General features: G+C 35.3%; 1 pseudogene; it reads right to left on the bottom strand.

Annotated features, from left to right (window-relative positions):
- Window positions 1–11086: 11086 nt before the first annotated feature.
- On the bottom strand, window positions 11087–11830 carry LOC114237692 (cell growth-regulating nucleolar protein-like; annotated as a pseudogene).
- Window positions 11831–13571: the final 1741 nt, after the last annotated feature.

Raw genomic sequence — 13571 nt, 5'->3', positions numbered from 1 at the left:
TAGATTGCTTTTGGTAGTATAGTCATTTTCACAATACTGATTCTTCCAATCCAAGAACGTGGTCTACCTCTCCATCTGTTTGTGTCATCTTTGATTTGTTTCATCAGTCTTATAGTTTTCTGTGTACAGGTTTTTGCCTCTTTAGATAGGTTCATGATGGGTGAATTTGTGTTCCTCTCTTGCCTGTTATTTGGTGTAAGGCATCCAGCACTGAAGCCTGCAGGTGTATAGGTGGATACAGGTCTTGGATTCGAGATGGAGAATTCCGGGAGAGCTCTTGCTGATTAATATTACCTGGGCCTGGAATTCCCTGGCAGTCCAGCGTCCTGGACTCAGTGCTCCCACCACAGAGGATCAGCCCTGACCCCCTGCAGGGGAACCAAGACCCCTCAAGCCACATGTCATGGCAATAAAGGAGGGAAAAAATGGAAAAAAAAATATGGGGGAAGAAAACAAACAGAGAAACAAAACCCAAGACAAATAGCAAAGACAGAAACAAACAGCAACAACAGCAATAAAAAAGACAAACAAAACCCCAGACAAATGGTAAAAGCAAAACCAAACAAACAAAAACAAACAAAACACACACACACACAAGAAACCAAAGAAAAATGAAAGAATACAAAACACAAGAGAACAACCAGACAAAATTACACCAAAATGAAATCAAACAATTAAAAACAAAACTAACAAATACACAAAACAGAAAACAAAGCAGAATGCAAGCTGAAGAATAAAGCAAAGAAAACAAAACAAACACACAAAAAAGAATTTAAAAAAGATAAAAACAAGACAGAACAAAGAGAAAAACAGGATAAGAACAAAATAGAACAAGGGGAAAAGGGAAAAAACACAGAACAACAAAAAAGCAAAGTAAAAATAGAAATATAAAAAAATAAAAATATGTTTAAAAATTTATAAAGCAAGAAAAAAGAAAAACCCAAACAAACCAAAAAGCCCCAAAAAACTAAATAAAAATAATAAGAATTTTAAAAAACAAAACCAACAATGGGACAAATCAAAACATAATAAAAATAATAGTAATTATATTTTCCTGGAGTCTCAGCTGTCAATGTCCTTGCCCCTGCTGTGAGCCACAGCTCACCTCCACCTCCCCGGAAGGCCCTCCAATGCCTCTAGGTTGGTCTCTGGACCCACTATGGGAACTGTAGAGAGAGCTCAGACTCTGATCTGGCCCAGCTCCCACGTGTGCTTGCCCCCAAAGTCCACAGCTGCCAGAGCCAGACCAGTTTCATTTGTGGGAACACTCGTTGTCCATTCAGATATTCCATATATGTAGGGTCTACCAAGACAATCATGGGGATTTAAGCTGCAGCTTGTTCAGCTGATGGAAAGATTTTCATTCCTCTTTCTTTGTTGCCCTACCCCTGGGGCACAGCTGTGGTTTTAACTCCACCTCTGCCTGTGGGCCACACACAGGAGTCTTCTCCTGAGGCTGTCTTGTGTCTGCCTCAGTGAGGACAGAACATGGAGGTGGCATGGCTGCCTGGGTCATGGGATCCCCAGAGGCGAAAGGTGCATGGGGAAGCCAGCGGCCATGATGTGAGAGATCCGGCCCTAGTGGGAGACTTTTCTAGTGCCCAGTGGCAGACACCTGAGGGCCAGCCCTGATGGGGGCCCTTTCCTAGCTTCTGGGGGTCAGGGGCTGGCACATGAGGAGAGAGAGGCTGCAATGGCAACTCCATCCTCTGCATGTCACTCAACAGTGTTGCCTTGCTTCCATGGCAGTCTTGGTTTCCTCCACAGCATTCCCGATTGTGGATTTCCTCCCTCCCATCCCCTCAGGCTGTCTTCTCACAGCCAACAGTAGTCCTCCTCCCCAGGTTTGCTCTCCAATCCCCACGCTCCAGCTTCCAGCCCCTGTGCACACCAGCAGAAACATGTCCCAGTTCCAGGCATGCAGGGTGGTGGTACGGACCATCTGTGTCCTGTCTGCCACAAACTGGCCTTTTCACACTCCTCCCACTGCCTCAGATGGTTCTCTTCTGTCCTAACCAATTTCCTCATTGGTAAGAGAGTTTTCCCAGATGCAGGAACCTCTCCTCTGCTTCAGCTCCCCTCCAGGGGTGCAGGTCCCATCCCACTTCCTCTCCTCTTCTTTCTCCCTTCTTTCTTTCATTCTACCTGGTTATGCAGGGGTCTTTATTGTCCTTTCTGGTGTCCAAGGTCTTCTGCTAGTGTTTAGCTGCTGTTCTGTGAGAATTGTTCCATCTGTAGATGTATTCTTGGTGCGTCTATGGAAAGAGATGAACTCCACATCTTCCTGCTCCTCCATCATCTTGAAAATCTTTGCTTCCAATATTTAACAAACAAAAGTCAATAGAGGCTGGAAAGAATAACCAAATCTGCATGCTCAAGTCCTTCAACTTGTTAGTTATAGACCTCTGAATAGAATCCACTTATCTGACTCTAAGTTTAGTGCTTGTTCTAATACTGTATATTTACACTAAAATGTTGTAAAACATAGATTACAACTGAAAGACTACAGGGTGTAGGATATCTGATAATTTTTATTTTTAATCCTCTCCCTTTATTAAGAGTATGAGTGATCAAGATTGATATAGGTGGGTTTTAAAAAATTAGACAAATAATACATTTTAGGAACTCTCAAGCATTTTAGAAAAGCATTCATTTAAAAGAACTATAAGATAACTACAAATATATTTAATTCAGCAAATAGGTCCCCAAGTGATAGAGGCCAAAGAAGTTTTGAATTAAACTAACTGAAAAATAAAATAGAACAAATTTTCTTATATTTTCTGAAAATCAAAGTATTGTCTTTCTCAAATACATACTATAATGCAGATTAGAATCACTATTTACTCTAGACTATTCCATGAGTTCTGGATACTGAGCACTGAAACTTTGCACATTATTGCTTCCAAAACCAGAATGGACTGCTGGGACTGTGCCCATTACCCTCATGAATTCTCCATTGTCCCTGCTCCTTCACTCTTTTTTATGAAAAAAATTTATTGAAATATAGTTGGTTTACAGTTTTGTGTTAGTTTCAGATATACAACAAAGTTATACATATTTATATTCCGTTATACATATTTATATTCATATATATATATATACTTTTTTGCATCCTCTTCCATTGTAAGTTATTACAAGATATTGAGTATAGTTCCCTGTGATATATAGTAGGTCCTTGTTGGTTATCTAGTTTATATATAGTAGTGTGTATATTTTACCCCAAACTCCTAATTTATCCCTCCCTCTAATTTCCCTTTTGGTAACCATAAGTTTGTTTTCTATGTCTGTGAATCTATGCCTATTTTGTAAATAAGTTCATTTGTATCATTTTTTTGTTTATTCTACATATAAGTGATATCATATGATATTTGTCCTTCTCTTTCTGGCTTACTTCACTTAGTATGATAATCTCTTGGTCCATCCATGTTGTTGCAATGGCATTATTTCATTCTTTTTTATGGCTGAGTGATATTCCATTGTATATATACATCACGTCTTCTTTATCTGTTCATCAGTTGATGGACACTTAGGTTGCATATGATCCCACAATCTCACTCCTGGGCATATATTTGGAGAAAACCATAATTCAAAAAGATACATGCACCACAACGTTCATTGCAGCACTATTTACAATAGGTGTGACATGGAAGAAACCTGCTCTTTCAACTGTTGATCATTGGGCTGACAAACACATCTGCTCCTTAAGAAAGTAAGGCTGAGAAACTGATTATCCAGTCTTATCAATTTTATCTTAGAATTTTCTCCTTAACTACATTTATCTTGTAGGGAAATCCTTAAATATTCAGATGACACATTGTAATGCATAAATTAACAAATGAAGAAAGGGATCTTTATTCATAGTTGTCCCACTATATGACAAGAATAATGCTATAATATTAAAATGTTTTCTTATTAAGGATCATATCTGTCTTGAGAGATGTTATTAACCCCTTTTACTTATAAACAAAGGTAAGATTAAAGAGTTTAAGCAACTTGCAAAGTCCATCCATGAAAATAACACCAATTAATTCTAGATGTTAACCGAGTTCCTTTGGCCTCCAAAGACAATGCTCTTTCCATTAGTCTGCGTATCATCAACAGCAGTTGATGGAAAAAAAAAAAAAATTACTCAGAGGGATAAAAAGTCATTTTAATATAGAAGTATATTAGATCACTATTTGAAGCCACAGGATAGAAATGATAGCAAGCAGTACTTAAATAATGACAACTTTCAAGTAGAAAATTTCAAAATTGTGTTTGTTTTGGTTTTATTTTTTGTTTTTTATTACTTGGAGTACTCAGCTATAGCAATCCCATAGAAGGAGTAGTCTTTCATGTATTTAAGTGTATTTGGAATCTAACTTGAAGACTTTTATGGTCATTTACAACTTGGAGCCTCCATGAAACCCTAACAGAATACAGTTCTGAGTTAATAGAAAATCAGAAGAGCAAATACCTTAATGCAGCATATAATTAGTGGAACAAATGCACAAAAAGAAATATCCTGCTTTTCTTACACTGGAGATCCATATTGCTCTTACAAATAAACTAGATTTTAAACCAAATAAAGTGCAAGGATTTAAAATTATCTTTAATAACAGTTACTTTTCCCCATAATTCTATGGAAAGTATGAGCTCTTCATCAGATTTTACTTAGGTAACCAGCACTATTGATAAAATACTTTTACAAGTCATTTGTTATTTTCTCCCTCACTGAATCTGAGGGAAGACAGTTGATATAGTGTGAGTTGACCTATGGAGAGGTCTACATGATAAAGACCTGTGAGAAGCTCCAATGTGGAACAGAGAACTCAGTTCAACAGCTCACAATGAATTGAATCCTGCTGAAAATCATATGGGTGAGCTCAGAAGTGGATTGCCCCAGTTACCCTTCAGATGAAACCATAGTCCCAGCTGACACTTTGATTGAAGTCTTGTCAGAGACCTGAATCAGATGACCCAGCTAAATGGTGCCTGGAATTCCTGACTCACAGAAGTTATGAGATAATAAAATATTTATCCTGGGATAATTTGTTATGCAGCAATAATTAACTAACACAAACTAGAATATTTAGCTACTTAAACCAGAATAGGCTTAGTGACCACGAAAAATGTAAGACTAATAATTTTGTCATTATCTAGTAAAAATAATGTCAGGATGTATTCTAAAAGTTTTAACAAATGACTCTTCTGATACATCAATATCACCTATGTTACTAATACAATATTTGAATTTAATGGTTGAGCATAGTATGATTTTAACATCTTAAATATGATTTGGGAATAGATGTAATAATTTTTTGTCTTCTAGTTCTTATCCTTTGGGTATTATGATTTTCATAAGTACACTTCTTTTTTATAACACTTGTTAAAACAAAATTTTCCATGTCCCCATACATTACACTTGTAACAAGTCCATTAGAATTGCATCTGTATTGTAGGTCACTAAATGTTTTCCACACAAAGTAATATTTTATAAATTTCTATTGGAGTTTTGGAAATTCAGTGTTATTATTCTCCTATATATGATTAATATTTAGTGAGAAAAATTTGAAAGTACTTCTGAATATTTTGACAGTTTTGGAGAAATAGCTTTACAGTGAAGCCCTCTGGATTTCACAATGCATATGCAGAAGGGCAGACACTAGAATTACAAAAAACATGCAATGTATATTTCTTAAAACATCCTGAATATTGATTCATAAATCTTAGATTTAAAGACACAGAAATCATTTAGTTCCAGTACAGCAAATAGATTTTATATTGTATGCCAAATTTAATCCATTTTATTCACTACCCACAATGCTGTGTTAAGAAACATTCTTACTTCATCCAAGCTCAGCAGGAAAAAAAAAAAGTATAATAATCAATTAATTGTAACTATAATTGATAAAGCAGAAGAACAGGAGTGCCATATATATGCCACTGATATTTCAACTTCCTCTAGAACTTTGTCATGATAGAGTAACACTTCATTGAAAGAGGGCCATTTCAATATATCCTGAAAATTTTTCACACTGTACTGAAATCTGCTTTCTTGATTCACCAATCCCAGTTTTGTTCATTGGTAAAATATAGATCAATTCTATTCCATCTTTTCACTCACTCCACTCCAAATATTTTGGAAGTACAATTTTTTAAGCTCTTACAAAGTATTTTGATTGCATACAACTTCTATAAATTTCCTCTACTATAAGACAAGTTGTAGAGCCCTTGATCTGAGAGATCAGGAGCTGATTATTCTTTACAGCAGTGCTTCTCAAGTGAGGGTGATAAGTCAGGCTCCTTGGAAATTAAGTCCTTGAGAAAGGTGTCCTAGTGATTTTGCTCTGCACTTGTAATGAATAAACATGGGTTCCTTACACTGGTACGTGATAGTCATTACAAATAAGCAAGTTTCCTCTTCCCATACGCCCACTTGGTGCCTTGTCAATCATGGTTGAGAATTATAGAAAATGTGTCTTCTAGATCAGGTAGGTGTAATTAGAGCAACTCACAAGCATTAACCTTGGTCAAACATTCAACTCAGTCTGTGCATGAGCTTTGGTCTTATTCTCTGCAAGTAATAAAGTACAGCTTTATGTCCTATATACTCATCAGGTGAATTAATCATTTTTTAGTAACAGACCAGATATTGTCTCAATGGCTTATCATATATATTAAATAAAATATTCTAATTAATTATATACTATCCTGAGTCTTTTATTTGTTTAATCCCCTAAAATTCTTATTTCTTCAGAAGACTGTAAGCTTCTCCAAAAATCAGTTAATGGCATGCCTTTATTATATTGTCCACAAAACTTCACACATAGCTCTGTATTTTTATCTGTATCCATATATATTACAGAAAATGAGATCTAGCTGCTGCTTTAGGAGACCCTGAAATGTGATAAGGTTAGGAATTTTTTTTTTTACCATAGCTGTTATTTAGCTCCTGGGGTCTTTCTACTACCTTGTAGGCTAGAATGTAACGTCTAATGGTGTTTGATTTAGAAAAAAAATGCATATGTTTAGTTCTTGTCTATATGTATACATATATATTATATATATATAATATAAATATATATTATATATATAATATATATATATGTATACTTATAGTGTTTGCCTGAGTTTTCTGTGGTGGTCCAGTGGTTTCCATCTGAATAAATGGTACAAAGTATGACATTACTAACTACAGTAAGTTTGTAGCACCTGCCATTTGTGGAAATCCAAAATCAGCTGGCTTGTCAAACATACAATCAGCTTAATTTTACTTCCTTATATCATGTAAATTATAGTACAATAGTGGATACTGATTAAAACAATTTAATTACCATTTATCAAAAGTTTCCTCTGTACCAGGAATTGTAGGAAACATGTTGCATAGTTTATCATCTCCTTTATTTCACAAACATAACTGTGAGAAAGATTTTTTTGCCATTTTGAAGATAAACTAAGGTTTATAAGACCGTACAACTAATCAGTATTGGAAATGACTCATTAGCTCTATTAGTCATAGTGCAATGTTCCTATGTTTTCAGAGAACACATATAAAATTCGAGAAGTAGTTCAGTCTTTCTTTCCACCTTTCCATTAAAGCATTTTTTGTCCTATTGAGAGACTTTCTTTTTACAGTCAAGTTCCTGGTTATGTACAATTCAGTAAAAATCATAATGATTGAGTTATCTATGAGGGAAATCTAATGAGAGAGAGAGAGAGGAGAGAGCGAAAGCAAGAAAGAGAGAGAGAGAGAAAGAAGGAAGGAAGAAAGAGCAAATTTTAAGATATTTATGCATGTAGCCTTAGCAACTGACATGAGAATGCAATTTATATTTTTGGTCTCTAAGACTCATTACTTTTCAGGATAATAATTTTCATAAATTTACTTTCAAGGTACAGTGGAATCTGTTTTATTTACCTTGAAATGATCTCTTTCAAGTTTTTAAGGAGAAAGTGCTCTAGTATGAATGCTCTGGGATGTGGGGAAACACTTCATGCTCCCAAGTCTCTGGTTCTTTTTATGATTTTATAGACTTGAATTACAACATTTTTAGTTTTCCTATTTCTATAGTGACTAAAATCATTGTTATATGTCTACTGTATTTACCAAACTTAAAACTATTTTGGTGTCTGTGTATGCTTTTACTGCAGCAATTAGGCTTTTTACAGGTTTAGGATGTGATCAGGGCCTCTAATGTACAACTTAAAGCAAAGGATTGTGCTCGTAATTAGAACCTGAACAGTAATGTTTATGTGATGCCTCCTGCAAAGGAGTGCCTTTTGGATAATCAGGAAAGTTCTCTTTCCTGTGGCAATGGCTCTACAACTACATGTCCAGGTCTCAGAACTTTACTTATCTGTCTTCTAGCTTTGCTCTTACACTATTACTCTAAATATCTAAAGATAATCTCTCACGCTTGCCCTCTATTAAGTTTCTGATTTTTCTTATAATAAATAAGGTATTCAATGGCTCCTCCATTGAATATGTTGGTTGGATTTTTTACCACCCAATTCAATTACATGTATGTCAGAAAATTACTTCAGATGAGTTTTCTCAACAAACTAATAGGCGATAACATGCATTGGCAAAATAAATGGAAAGGAGCTGGATTAGCCAAATGTTTGTCACTGATGGACAGAGTGAGAGAAGGTAGTGAACCGAGGACAGCATTAATAGAAAGACACTTCCAAGAGAAAGTATGAGGAGGAAAATTATATATCTTAGACCTTTCCAAGCCTGAAGGGTACGTAGAAAATATAGAAACAAGGATAACTCTGAAAAAAGAAGGTATTATAGACTATAGGTGTTATAGAAGACTGGGAATATAGTTACAGCTACCATATCTTTAATCTGTACTTTTTACCTGGTATTACATTCATCTCATTGTATATTGATTTTACTTTAGCAACAAGCTGATGTATATATGTGTATATATATATATATATATATATATATATATATATGTATAATTTCCATTTTATCGTTGAGGAATCTGAGATGTGGAGAGGTTAAGAAATTTACTAAAACATAATACAGCTAATAAGTGGCAAATTTGAGACTTGAATTCAATATTTTTTTTTAATTCTAAAATATCGTGCTCTTAAACTTGGCATGATAAAACTAAGAGGTGTAGAGGTGGCAGATTTTTACTTCTATCCTCTTAGAGCTTTTTGGCTGGACCTGAGGATTAAACTGACATAAGGCAGATTAACAGGGGAAAAGGATACAGATTTATATAAGTGTTATGTGACACAGGAGCCCTCATAGGAAAAGAAGACCCAAAGAAGTAACAAAACCTAAACATATTTATACCAGGTTTAACAAAGAAAGGTAGATGTGAAAAAGTTGCTAAACTATGTGAGGAAGCTAAAGGAAGATAAGAATGATTTTACCAACGGCTGTTTGTGCAGAATTCTCTTGGCTATGACTCCTATTGAAGAATGTTTCTTTTTTTCTGGTACAGGGAGGACATCTTTCATAAGGAAGTTTTTACCTCCTATCTTCAGGAAGACAGGGAAGATTCAAATGCTCTTCCTGTGTCTGCTGTTTTTAAAGTGATTTTAGCTCAAAATAAACCTTATGTCAAAGTGGCATATTTTGGGGTGGCATATTCTGCTACCCTTCAGAGGCCAGTGCAGGGGGAGGTACTTCACATGTGAGCTACATACAGTTTTGAACAACATAATCAACAGTGGTCAGATACCTGTGACTAACCCTTATGACTGAGGAATTTATTTTAAATAAAGCCTGCTTAACTTTTTCCAGGATTAATCTACGTTCTACTATTCAGCTCAAGAATTTAACTTAGCCCAAAGTTTGATAAACACATGCAGTTGGTAGATTACTCTCTAAAAAGCTTATGAATATTTGCTCCCACAAGCTGAATATTATATTCATTAAGATTGATTTTGTTGTTTCCAAGCCTATTCATTCCAGCTATATCAGTTATTATATTTACATAATTTAATTAAATATTGCATCAATCCAATTATTATTGTCAGAAAAGAGTTGTTTCCATAAAAATTAGTTGAATGCTTTCAAGTACAACCAGGCAAGTCACTAAAAAGTTGCTAATTAAGTGAGAGCACGAAAGCTGAAAAAGACTGGAGATATTATACAAAAAAATAACAGAAGCATTTTGCACTAAGATGACTTTGCAAACAGTTTTTATTTCGCTCTCTCTTTTAAAAAACTTGACTCTGAAATTGTCTAGAATTCATTTTTGGATGTGATTTACCCAAGAAAGATGACGGTGATTTCAAATTAATGGGAAGGTACTCAAACCAAAAACGCTGAGGCTGCAAAAAACAGGCTAATGAATGTATTTTTGTGCCTGAATATGTGTGTGTTTGGAAAATAATATATTTAATTTTTTCATAAAAATGCTACCACAAATATTTTTCTTACTTTAAAGATACAGCATTGGAAAGAAAAGTATTATTGTTATAATTTATTACATGTTTTATAAATGAGAGTAAAAGAAAGACATCAACAGTAGAATGGATTTATTTTTGAAATACAAAAAAATATTCATTTCAACAGCTTGATTTTGTCCTTTCATAATTTAAAGTTGGGTTTTTGCTGATTTTCTTGTTAAAGATGATCAAAAGTTCCTCTTTGGATCTGTGATGTTCATTTACCAACATTTTCCCTTAGTTTTTCAATTGCTATTTCATTATCTGGGCCTGCCTCAGAACTGCTTCTATAGTTCCCTTTCAGTTGAATTTATCTTTCACAGCCTGGTCTTGATCTTTCATTTCTCCAACTTCAGAATGGGAACTTCATCTTTTTCTTCCTGGAACATACTTCCAAATTCCAAAGCCCATTTCCTTTCCTCACCTGTTTTTGTCTCTTTGCCAAGGGTTTCTTCCTCAGAACCCCTATCTCCATCCAAGGCACATTTGCCCTGGTCCCTTCTCTTGTTTTTCTTCCTTTCTAAGCCGTTGGCCTTGGGGTTTCATCACCTTCTGCCTCTTTTGCTGCTTTTTAGGCTACTGACAATATTCTTCATGGTTTCAAATTTTAGTTCTTTCTTTTCTGTTCTTCTGCCACTTTCCCTTCCTTTCCTTTTTATTGATTATATTTTATTTATCTTTTTTTATTCTACATCCCTGCTTGGTCTTTCATGGTTTCATTTGCAATAGAGGACCAAGACTTGGCAGAGATTTCTCCATGCAGGTTTGCCACTTTGTTGAGTGACTGTTTATCTTGCCCCTTATTGACTGGTTCCTTTCTCTGCATGATAAGGAAATCTCCTCTGCAAGTGCATTCACATAAATGAAGGTACAAAGAGATCTATTCCTGGGAGTTTCAGAAAAGATATTCCACACCTGTTCCGGAATAGATTCCTTATAAACTATTAAACTGTTCTTTCTCCATTTCTGAAATTTTGCCTTTTCCCTTGGAACATTGTCAAACCACTAATTTGTCCTAAAATTATCTCACTCTGTGGCTGACACTGGGTCCTTTTATTAATTAAGTTTCTTAATCCATGTCTGCTGTTTAGTATCACTCTTGTGGGTTTTACTTTTATAACATTTGATCTCACACTGCTTATCTTCACTTGAGCGTTTCATGCTGTTTTTGTAGTCATTGCTTTCCCACCACAACATCTTTTTAATGGAAGTGTTTATTTCCAAGTCCAGGAGGAGGAGCTTCACTTCCACAGTCACCTCTGATTTTCTAAGGGGGACCTATTCTACTCTTCTACTAGACTCCTCCCTGCAGGAATCTTTATCATAGTCAATGTTAGGAAGGCACTCACAATTTCTGCAAATAACCACATGCATTACCCATTTGCACTTTCTTTGCTGATTTTCCACATGCATTGCATGTAAAAAATAACATTTTTAGATAAATAATTAAATATTCTATATTAATAAACATTAAATTGAAGTATTTAAGTCTTGTCTCTCAGCCAGCACCTGCAATACTTTCAACAGGTGCAGGGAACACATGAAATTGCCGCTGCCTGCCTCAATCAGCCACCACGTCCCTCCTGGGTTTTCCAGCACAGACTGCATGCATTGGTGTTTAAGTTAATCTTTAAGATAAATTTGCATTAATATTTAATGATTCTGAACTATAACTAAAAAATTTCAACCAAACAACTCTAAATTGAACCATGCCAGATGAGAAAACGTCTGTAATAATATAGTTCTGAGTTGAGTTAGAATTATATATTCTCTGTATGGTATACATTTATGCTTTATCATATATTTAGAAAATAGCTGCAAATCATGTTTATTCTTAGCCTTTCATGAATTCTGTGTTCATTCATGCATCAATAAACATTTTTGAGTGTCAACTCAAGAAAAGTAGTTAGCATTTGAGACCGCAGCCTCTGGGTCCTAAATGCCTTGATGAAATTGATAGGCATGTGTGTAGAAAACTGACATAACTTCCCTGTGCCTCAGTTTCCTCATTTCTAGAAAGAGGAAAGTGAGTTAAATAACTTAAGGTGTTGTTTTGAGTATCAAATGAGTTATGTGATAAGAACAGAGTCTAGAAAATAATAAGGATTGCTATGAGTTAACTTTTATTAATACCACCATGTGAAAAGTAATACTGTGCATTCTGAGGACAGGCAAGGTCATGATTAAAGAAGCTTCCATTCTTGCCTGGGCATCAAATAAACAAATATATATAATAAACAAATATAATATCCTAAGGTAATGGGATATTGCCTAGAAAGCCAAAATTAGAAAATGTGGTCAGGGAGGGCCTCTCTGGGGAGATGGCATGGAGGTTGTGCCACATTTATGAGAGGAAACCAAACCTATGTAAGTCTTTAAATGAACATCCCAAACAGAGGAAACAGCAAGGGAAAGGGTCCTGTGGTTGAAATAATCTCTGCTTGTTTACCAATGCAAACCAGGACAGTGTAGCACAAGTGGTGGGTGATGATGAAAGAGAAACAGGTTCTTTTGAGATAATGGAATGAGCCAGGGTCAATTGGGACAATAAAACCATTACAGTCTTCTTGCTATGTACCTCAGGAGATTCCATGCAACATGGGAGAATAAACAAGAAAATGCATCCTAATTTGACTGCAAACTAGCCCAGAGTTGTATATTTCTTACTCTGGAGGGGGTCTTTACTTCTTGGAAGCCCTACAGGGAAATTCTTACCAAAATTTAGAGTATCAGTATCTAGGCATAGGATTTACCTTTGTAGGGTCCACAGATAGTAAGAGGCTTCAATTCCTACACACGCTCTCACATTTAATCCTTGAACCTAGATCTTTCGTGTTTTTGAAAATGTGAGGCTCATCTCCAGGCAAACAAAAAGACTTGAAATTTATTTTCCAATTACAGTCAGGATGCAAACTTCAAAACATTCCAATTGTAACTCTTGACAAATACAAAAGTTATTATAACTAACACAAATAATCAAAATACAACTCACTCTGGACTTGTCTCTTCTAAAGAAAAAGAGTTTTGTTTCTCCTCTCTTCACAGAGTGGGGAATTGTATTTCAGAAATCCAAGCTATCACCACCTATCACCTGAGGTCTCATAAAGGCGATACACTTTATGGTTATGGAAAAGTTATTGTTATAACTTTTCAGAAAACTATTGAAATCCCTG

Source organism: Balaenoptera acutorostrata, chromosome 12, assembly GCF_949987535.1.
Source record: "Balaenoptera acutorostrata chromosome 12, mBalAcu1.1, whole genome shotgun sequence".
NCBI lineage: Eukaryota > Metazoa > Chordata > Mammalia > Artiodactyla > Balaenopteridae > Balaenoptera > Balaenoptera acutorostrata.
This window is presented reverse-complemented; position numbering and strand designations above follow the sequence as displayed.